Below are 9686 nucleotides of genomic sequence, written 5' to 3' on the forward strand. Positions count from 1 at the left end.
CATAAGAAATCTTAGAGTAGAAAGGCACAAAACATGAGAATGAGAAAGGAACATAGTGGGAATAGTTAGATTTAGTTTATATACTTTAAAGGAGAATAGTTGTAGCTCAAGGTTGAAATGAGTTCTTGGTATTTTCTGAGCTTGGTTGTTTTGCAAAGATTTAATTACCCAAAATAGGTGATATCATCAGTGCTAGTGGTTGATAGCATGATTATTTAACTAAGCACTGATGCTGTTACTTAGTTTGGGTAATGAAATGTCTGCAAGAAAAAAACCAGATTGGTTAAGAGACCACCAAGGACTCTCATTTATATACTTTCTTTACAATATATTTAATTCCAGTTTTTTCCTCTTCCAGAAGAATCCAACATAATTTATATAAATATATACTTTTGTATTTAACTTTGTAAAGGAACCATTTTCCTTGTATTTGTTCCACTGAAGCCAAGTAAAAAAACAGATCTTTTTCTTCTAAACCCTTATAAATGTTTGATTTAAGAGCATAGATAACATATTTTCATGAGTTAATTTTTTTCTACTTAGTCATAACTCAGATGATTTATTACTGAAAGTAGTATTCTGATTTAATCTTCTATAGATGATGTCCACTGGAATCAAGTTAATTATGACTTCTTACAAAATAAACAAAATATATTACAACCACAGTTTCTGGATATATCCATATCCTTAATATACTGTAGATAATGTTTGCATAATTGTAATATACTGCAATTCCATACATTAGATCCTACCTGTGGAATCTTATACAGGTGAAAAATATCTGCCATGCATGAAGATGTGTCAGAGCTCAATCCTCCAATGGTACCTATGACTTTTCTTTTAGTATGACATATGTAATTGGGGAAAATCATATGCAATTTGAAGAGCAGATCCAGACAACTTTGATAGGTCATCTTTGATTCAGAATAGCTGTCATAGATGTCCTATCCAAGAGTGACATTTGTCTGGATCTGCTGATTCTCATTGATCTCATTAATGACAAACACTAAAGCCAAGGCATGTTGGTAGAACTTTGTCACCACGCTGAAAATAAAGAAACCAGCCTTCACAAAATAATTCTACCATGCTTTATCTCACTAAAAGTGATAGGAAAGGCCCAACCTAACAAAGACAGTTTTGAGGCATTTGTACTGGAATTTTCCTTTTTCCTGCAATCCTTATAGATGTTTACATTTTAATAAAGTACTATAAATGTTATTCTCCTTTGGTGCTCCTTGAGGTTAGCTGTTTTGTTGCAGTTGCTTTATTGTAATAACTGGGTAACATCATCAGTGCTAGTCCAGAAAAAGGTCTACAACTGATAATGTTACCTAATTTGGGTAATGAAAAATTTGTAAGAGAACAACCAAGCTCAGAGAACACCAAGGACCCCTCTTTCAATACTGAACTGCAAATACTCTCCTTTATTGGTATTTTGTCACATGGAATCTAATTTTAGATGCTACTGGTTAAAAAAAACTTTAATTAATTAGGAACAAATGGTAAGCAAGAAAATGAAATTGATCAGCTGCTTAAATTCTCTGGATAAGTTGGAAAAGAAGAGATGACATCAATCTTTAAAGATGTGAACTTGTGTCCTTAAAAGAGAACATTTTCCCTCGTGCACATGCAAAAACCAGATTGCCTCTGTGTTAATATTTTCCCTTAATAATTGATATTCTCTGTTCAGTCTCTATTAGCTCTAAATTCTGTAAATCTCTCTCTCTCTTTTCTTTCCCCTCTCTCTTGTATATCATCTCTCTCTCTCTCCTGTCTATCACGTCTCTCTCTTTTCTCTCTCTCTCTCCCTCCCTCCCTCCCTCCTTCTCTCTCTCTGTCTGTCTATCATCTATCTCTAGATACAGATATGATAAAACTGAAGGGTCCTTGTTGTTGAGCTAAGACCAAGGACCCCTCATTTCAAACTTGATGAATATATATTCTCATTTACTGATATGATAGAGCCATCAACAAGATAACTAGAAATTTTAATTCAGAGAAATCATTAGATTAAAACCAAAACTAATATCACATATTAGGGCAGGAAGCAAATACTTACAGTGACATTTGAAATGACTCCTGAGTAGGGTTTTGAGTGAAAGAAAATCTAGGGAACACATAATGAATATGTGACACAATCCCACCAATGAGGAGATCACCTGCCTTATACCATTGATGCTGAATATGAAGGCCATCATTTCTAGTGCACTTAATTGATTGTGCTTTGTTTGCCCTGTTGTACAGCAGCACGATCACAATCTTCATCAACCATTGGAAAAAAATTCTATCAAATCTTGTCTCTTTCAAACTATGGGGAAGCACCATTTCTGGTACTCTCTAGATCCTATATTTAGATAAGCTGGCTTTAAGCTTTAGCAAAGCATTTTCTTTGGCCAAAAGACTCAATAGATAAAGAGACTGAAAGGGTCAAAGTTCCTGACAATGATTCTGCCCAAATGTAGCTGTTCTTTATCTCCATTGAAGATGTCATTGCTGAATGTTTTGTTCAGTGTCACTTAAAGTCACTAGAGTTTTGATCTGGCATACTAATTACAGTATTTATGGGAACTAAAGGGAAATTCAGATGTGATGCCTTCAGTAGCAGAACCACTTTAGTAAACATGTTTATTGTTTGACATTGAAATCATTTATTCTATTTTTATTTATTTATTTGATTTGTCAATCACTTACAAAATAATAGATATAAGTATAAGCATGAATAAGAATACAGGAAACAGGTATGAATAAATGGGAACAATAGGACAGGGATGTAGGCACGATAGTACACTTATGCATACTCCTTACAGACCTCTTAGGAATGAGGTGAGGTCAATAGTAGTTAGTTTGAGTTTAAAGGAGTGCGGGTTAGAGGATGTAACAACAGAGTCAGGTAGTGCATTCCAGGCATTGACCATTCTGTTGCTGAAGTCGTACTTTCTGCAATCCAGTTTGAAGCAATTTACATTGAGTTTGTATCTGTTGTGTGCTTGTGTTGTTGTGGTTGAAGCTGAAGTAGTCATTGACTGGTAGGACATTGTAGCAGATAATTTTGTGTGCTGCACTTAAGTCTAACCATAGGTGGCATAGTTCAAGGTTGTCCAAGCCCAAAATCTCAAGCCTGGTGATATAGGGTAATCTGTTGCAAGCAGAGGAGTGTAGTACTCTTCTCGTGAAATACTTCTGGACTCACTCGATTGTATTAATGTCTGATATGCAGTGCAGATTCCAGACTGATGAGCTGTATTCGAGTATTGGTCTGGCGAAAGTTTTGTATGCTCTAGTTAGCAATTCGATATTTCCGGAAGAGAAGCTTCGTAAGATTAGATTTATAACTCTTAATGCCTTTTTGGCAATGCTGTTACAGTGAGCTTTGGCTCTTAGGTCATTTGATATGAGAACTCCAAGGTCCTTGACAGAGTGAGGTTCATCAACAAGGTCATATCCGCCTAGTTTGTATTTGGTGTACTGATTTTTTTTTACCAATGTGTAGGACAGAGCATTTGTTGGTCGAGATTTCGAGTTGCCAGATGTTTGACTATTCAGACACATAATCAAGGTTGCTTTGAAGAATAGTACCATAGCATTGTCAGTGGTGTTGAATAGTTTTATGTCATCCGCAAAGGGGATGCAGTTGCTTATAAGGTGATTGCAAAGGTCATTTATATAGAGTATGAAGAGTGTGGGTCCTAGAACGCTGCCTTGGGGGACACCACTGTTAACTGGAGCAGGGTTTGATTTAGCACTCCCTATTTTTACTATATGTTGTTGTTTGACAGGAATGCAGTAATCCACTTATGGAGGAATCAGGAAATGCCATAAGAGTTTAGCTTTAACAGTAGTTTATTGTGTACCACTGAATCAAAGGCTTTACAGAAGTCTATGTAAATTGCATCTATAGCTTTACCTTGGTCAAGTAGAGTAGTCCATATGTTTTCAGGACAATTTTTTCCTGAAACCAAATTGTTTTTTGGAGAGTAGGTTGTTTGACTTTAAGTGGAGAGTTATGAATTGGTTAATGATTGATTCCATGACTTTGCATGTGACATAACACAGTGAAATTGGTCTGTAGTTTTCAACCAGGCTGGGGTCACCTTTTTTGAAGATAGGGATGACCGTAGCTAAGGACCATAGGTTTGGTAAGGAGCTGGTTCTGAATGATATCTCATATATAATGCTTAGGGGTTTCACTATGGCAGAGGAGAGCTTTTTAAGAAGTATGCACATAATCCATTGGGGCCAATAGATAGGGATGGTTTTAGGTTTTGTAGTGCCTTTTCTACGTTATCTTCTGTAAAGTCAATATGTAGTAGGTCATTAGAGTTAGTTGTGGTATGACTAGGAAATGTGGGGCATGAACCATTGCTGTTTACAAAGACTGAACTGATATAATAAATAAATCAACTTATTTTACTTGAAGATTATTGCAACCATGCTGAAATTCTAGATCATAGTGAAATTTTAGACCTAGACAACCTAGAACTACTCCACCTTCGGTTCGATCTAAGTATAGTACATAAAATTATGTATTGCAATGTCCTACCTATCAATAAATACTTCAGCTTCAACCAAAACAATACAAGAGCACAAAATAGATACAAACTCATGGTAAACCGCACCAAACTTGATTGCAGGAAATACGACTTCAGCAACAGAGTGGTCAATGTCTGGAATACTCTACCTGACTCTGTGGTTTCTTCCCCCAACCCCAAAATCTTCAACATTAGTCTGTCTACTATTGACCTCACCCCTTTCCTAAGAGGTCTGTAGGTGGCATGCATAAGTACATCAAAACGTGCCTACTATCTCTGTCGTACTGTTTCTTTTTTTCTTATTCGTATCCATTTCATGTATTTGTAACTGTTTATACTTATACCTGTTATCTAATAATTGTTTGACAAAATAAATAAATAAATAAATAAATAAATAAATAAATAAAAATAAATAAATAAATCTTGGGTGGGTAAAATGTTAAAGAAGAAGGAAATATGTGGGATTAAATTTATCTTTGTTTCTATGAGCCTGTGGCTTATGCCAATAGAAGTAGTTCTTGTTTAGCAGCTGCCCAATTTAATGACCATTCACAGCTATGACAGTGGTGAACAATGACTTTATGACCAATGACCTTTTCAGGTCTGTAAAAGAAAGGAAAACTAAAGTATATTCATAAGCACAGTTGAGGTTTCTCTCAAGAACTGAATTGCTGGTGCTAAAATCCTGAGAGTATCTCACTATCCAATGCCATCAGAGGAAATAAACCAGTCCTATTGTTCACTCACCTCTCCAACGTAGAAAGACCTTTCAACTTATTTCAGGATTAAATTTTAAGTAAAGTATGAATTTATAAATATAAAAGAGGTGAGAGAGAAAAGGGAGCCTAACTGAAGTCTAATAAAAGGAAGGCTTCTCAGTTTTGTTACAAGTTAAAATAAAATAGCTCCCAACCATTTATAGAGGGTTCAAAGAATTTGCTTTCCGGTTTTATGGCAAAATTTTTGAAACCATTGATTGGAGATTTGAAGATATCATCAAACTGCTCAAATTGCTCCTCGGGTGTCACCTTCTGTCCAGAACAATGTTTATAGAGGGAGTACAATTTATGAAAAATACCATTAAGATGGATGTCTGTGAAGATTCTCAGTTATCCAGGTCATAGTTGTATCTAAACTGGTTTTTATTTTGAAAAAGCAACTGGACTGATTTTTTTGAGGAGAAAAAAGATGTTTTGTTTTCTTATCCTGGAAGTTTCATCAATTGTATTGGATGCTGTGGGAGATGGAGATAACTGTCCTTCCATCTCCTGAAGCATCCAATACAACTGACGAAGGTTCCAGGATAGGAAACAAAGCATCTTGTTTCTCCTCAACTCAGTCTGGTTGCCTTTCCAACCAAAAACCACATTTGATACATTAGAATGGATATGCTTAATACTGATAAAAGAGATTGTACTCTGCAAGGTGAAAGGAGAAGTAAAACCACCAAAACTAGCACTACCACATTTATCTTGATGTGTATTCCTCATTGTGTGCCTGCTTATTGCTTTGTTATACCTTGTCAATCTGTCCACACTCCAAGCAAGAAGTAAGGAAAAAGAACAGGCACAGATTCTTGTGAATAGGTTAAACAATAGAGATAGAAATTAGAAGTTGGAAGATTATTACTAGGTATTACTGGAAGTGAATGAAGATTGATAATCCATTATATATAAAATCTTAATTTAAGAGAGAATGGATAAGCTTCACTTTGGATACTGTTTATTTTCCCCCACTCCAGGTCATAACGCTTTTTGGTAGGGGATTAAAAAAACTCTTTCTTTCTTTCTTTCTTTCTTTCTTTCTTTCTTTCTTTCTTTCTTTCTTTCTTTCTTTCTTTCTTTCTTTCTTTCTTTCTTTCTTTCTTTCTTTCTTTCATCCATTCATTCTTTCAGTTAGTTATCAACTTTGTTGGCTGCCCATCTTACCACGAGGTAACTTTGGGTGGTTTACAATAATTTAATTTACACTAATCTATCTACTTCTTTAAATTTGCTTAGACCTCCCACCTCTCCAGCAATTATCTTCCAACTCATCATGATATAGTTGCAATGAAGTAGGAAGGCTCCTGGTCAGTGGTCAAAAATTGCTACCGGTTCAGCAGAACTGGTAGTAAGAAAAGCCTCCGAAGATCAGCTGAAAAAGAAAGAAGAGAAAAGCACAGGATCGGCCTTCCCACCAAACCCTGTGCTTTTTTGTCTTCTTTATCCTCTCAGCTGATTAGCGCTGCAGGCCTCAGCTGGTATGTGGGAAGCTGCGTGTGTGTGTGATCACCAAACCAGTAGTGGAACAGGTAGGATCCCACTGCTGAACCTGGATGCCAATTATCTAAAGGCTCAGCTGTTATACCTGCCATTCTATAATGTGCTAGGACCATCTCACTATCCAATGGAGTGAGAAGAGAACTTTAACTGAACTCTAATAAAATAAAAACTTCTTCATTTTGCTACAAGGTTAAATGTAAGAGTCCTCACACTAACCACTTATGAAGGGTCCAAAGAATTTCCTTTCAAGTTTGATGCTGAAATATTTCAAACCATTGACTTAAGATAGTCAGATATTATTAAACTGTTTTGTATATATTGGTCATCAGATGTCATCATCTATATTAATAAACAATGTTTATTAAGAGAGTCAAATTTATATAAAATACCACTAAGATGGATTTGCTTAATATTGATAAAAAAAACTCTGCAAGGGAGGAGGGGAGAAGAATAACCCAAACAGGCACCACAACTTTCATTTTGATGCATATTCCTCACTGTGTACCTGCTTACTCTCTGTAATACCTTATCAATCTCGCCACACTGTAAGTGGGAAGGAAGGAAAAAGAACATGTCACACTGGACAACTGTAATGGCGATCATATGACATTAATGTTGCAAAGGTAATAAATGGAGGTATTGGTTGTAAAGTTATTTTTTCAGCACTGTTGTACATAAAAATAAGGCAGTTGCTGAGTGAGGATAATCATATCTCTATTTTTCAATGGATTAATTGTTCCTTTGTGTTGAGCTCAGTCCTGAAAAATAAACATTACAATCCTCCCAAAGAAACACCAGCATCCATGATGAAAAAAAGTCAAATTTTACATACTTTATTTGTAGATAGAGCTGAACTTGAAGACAAGATCAAATGCACCATCAGTTTGGAGTCATTAAACTCTCATTAGAGAGCAAATTCCACACACATACCCTTGAAGTTCATTGACTCCTATCTGGTGCCAATTTGCTCTGATCAGATCAGATTCTTGTGAACAGGTAGCATGAAGTAAACTTGAAATTTTTTGGACCTCTATTCTAGCTCCTGATTTCCTGAGCCTGAGATTATTAGTTATATGGATAAAATATTTCCTAATAGATCTACTCTAGTACTAATTGCGCTTGGACAGGAATATCCAATTATTATTTTTTTGGAAGATAGCAAAGTCCACATTTGGATAGTGAGTGTCAATGGTTTGAAAGAGGGGTAAAAGAGAACATCTCCAGTCTATAATACAGCTGTTGAAGCAGTGCCAAGATTTCACAACCAATTGCACTCTGATTCAGGTGACCGTGAGGGCACAGATAAACCTCGAAGAGGCCTTTAGAGCTTTCAAAGTGCTAACAACCAGAGAACAGTAAAGAAGTACAATCCTTCCATCTCCCCTCCCACCATCATATCACAACCTGTCCTTCCTTCCTTCCTCCACCATGCAGTCTCAACTGTCAGTACCTATCCTTACCATCCTCCCCCACCATCACAACTGATGAAATTTCTTGGATGAGAAATGAAACATATTCTTTGTTTTTCATCAAAGAAAAAACAATCCTGTTGTCTTTTGAAAGACCACATTTCAGATTTAGTCTTTTTCCTTTTTTATTTCTTATGTGCTGAATGCTCTCTAGTGTTGAGTTCAGGTCTCCATATAATTATATAGATTTTGGGGGTGAATATGCACCCCAGTAAACTAGCACTGGAAGACAGGATAGAAAAGATCTCCATGGCCACCATGTACTTCCCTTTGGTGCTCAAGTAGGTGGGGACAAAGGTCAGCCAAATGCTGCAGAAAACAAACATGCTGAAAGTGATGAACTTGGCTTCGTTGAAACTATCTGGCAACTTCCTCGCTAGGAAGGCCACAGTGAAGCTGAGAAGAGCCAAGAGGCCCATGTAGCCCAAAACATGGTGATGGAGCCTTCATGACATTCGACTATGGTTTCTCCAAAGAGTGTCTCCATGTCCAAATCTGGAAATAGAGGAGAACTACCCAGCCAGATGGCACAACTACCTGCTTGAATTAAGGGGCTGAACCAGATAATAGAATAGGCCAACTTTTGCCCTGCCCATTTACGGAATTTGCTTCCTGGCTTTGAGGCTAGGAAGGCTACAACAACTGTGATGGTTTTAGCCAAAACAGAAGAAATAGCAACAGAGAAGATGATTCCAAATGTCATTTGTCGGAGGAGGCAGTCGACTTATCTGGATGTCCAATGAACATAATTGAACAAAGGAAATAAATGAGGAGAGAGATAAGGAGAACATATGTGAGGTTAGGATTGTTGGTTTTGACAATAAGAGTATCCCTTTGCTTAATGAAGATTGCAAGGACAAGACCTGTAGTAAGAGAGAAAAAAATGACCCAAAGCTGTTCAGTTTCTTAGGAATACATTGTATGTGAGCTTCATGTGGAAAATGATCCTTGGTGCAACTCTTACAATTTTCCATGTCTGGAAATAGAAGAAGATAAGATTATTTGGAAAGAATACCAACCATCCTTTGGACTGGAATCTTCGGGTCACATGTGTTTTTAGATGTATTACAAATACTATGGAAAGTGTATAGTCCATATCATCATATTGATAGTTATAGTCCATATCACCTCTTGCTTTTTCATGTTCTGTAGCAGCCCCTGCTGGCTGATGCTCTATAGCAGGAATGTCAAATTCAAGGTCCATGGGCTGCATCTGGCCAGAGGGGATGTCCTGATATAACCAATGAGAAGAGGAAAGACACCCAGGGTGAAGAAAGATCAGGGCAGCATAGCTTCAGCCCGGTCTACCCTGTACAAAGAGGAAAGATCAGTCCAGCATATCTTTGGCCAGGTCTAACCAGTATGGAGAGAAAATATATAGCCAGGGTGGCATTGGCCTGGTCTACCCCATGAAAAGAGAAATG

The 9686-nt window shown here is 36.8% G+C and overlaps 1 long non-coding RNA gene and 1 pseudogene across 1 annotated transcript in view; both read right to left on the bottom strand.

Moving 5' to 3' along the window:
• The window catches only part of LOC148129096 (uncharacterized), a 273474-nt gene that overhangs the window by 223387 nt on the left and 40401 nt on the right, over positions 1–9686 (bottom strand). The gene's annotated exons all lie outside the window — the stretch shown is intronic.
• LOC148129101 (vomeronasal type-2 receptor 26-like) overlaps positions 8388–9686 on the bottom strand; it is a 13424-nt pseudogene continuing 12125 nt past the window's right edge.

The sequence above is a fragment of the Notechis scutatus genome, chromosome Z (assembly GCF_049901735.1).
Source record: "Notechis scutatus isolate UNSWTSFEM ecotype Mainland chromosome Z, rNotScu1.2, whole genome shotgun sequence".
Lineage (NCBI taxonomy): Eukaryota > Metazoa > Chordata > Lepidosauria > Squamata > Elapidae > Notechis > Notechis scutatus.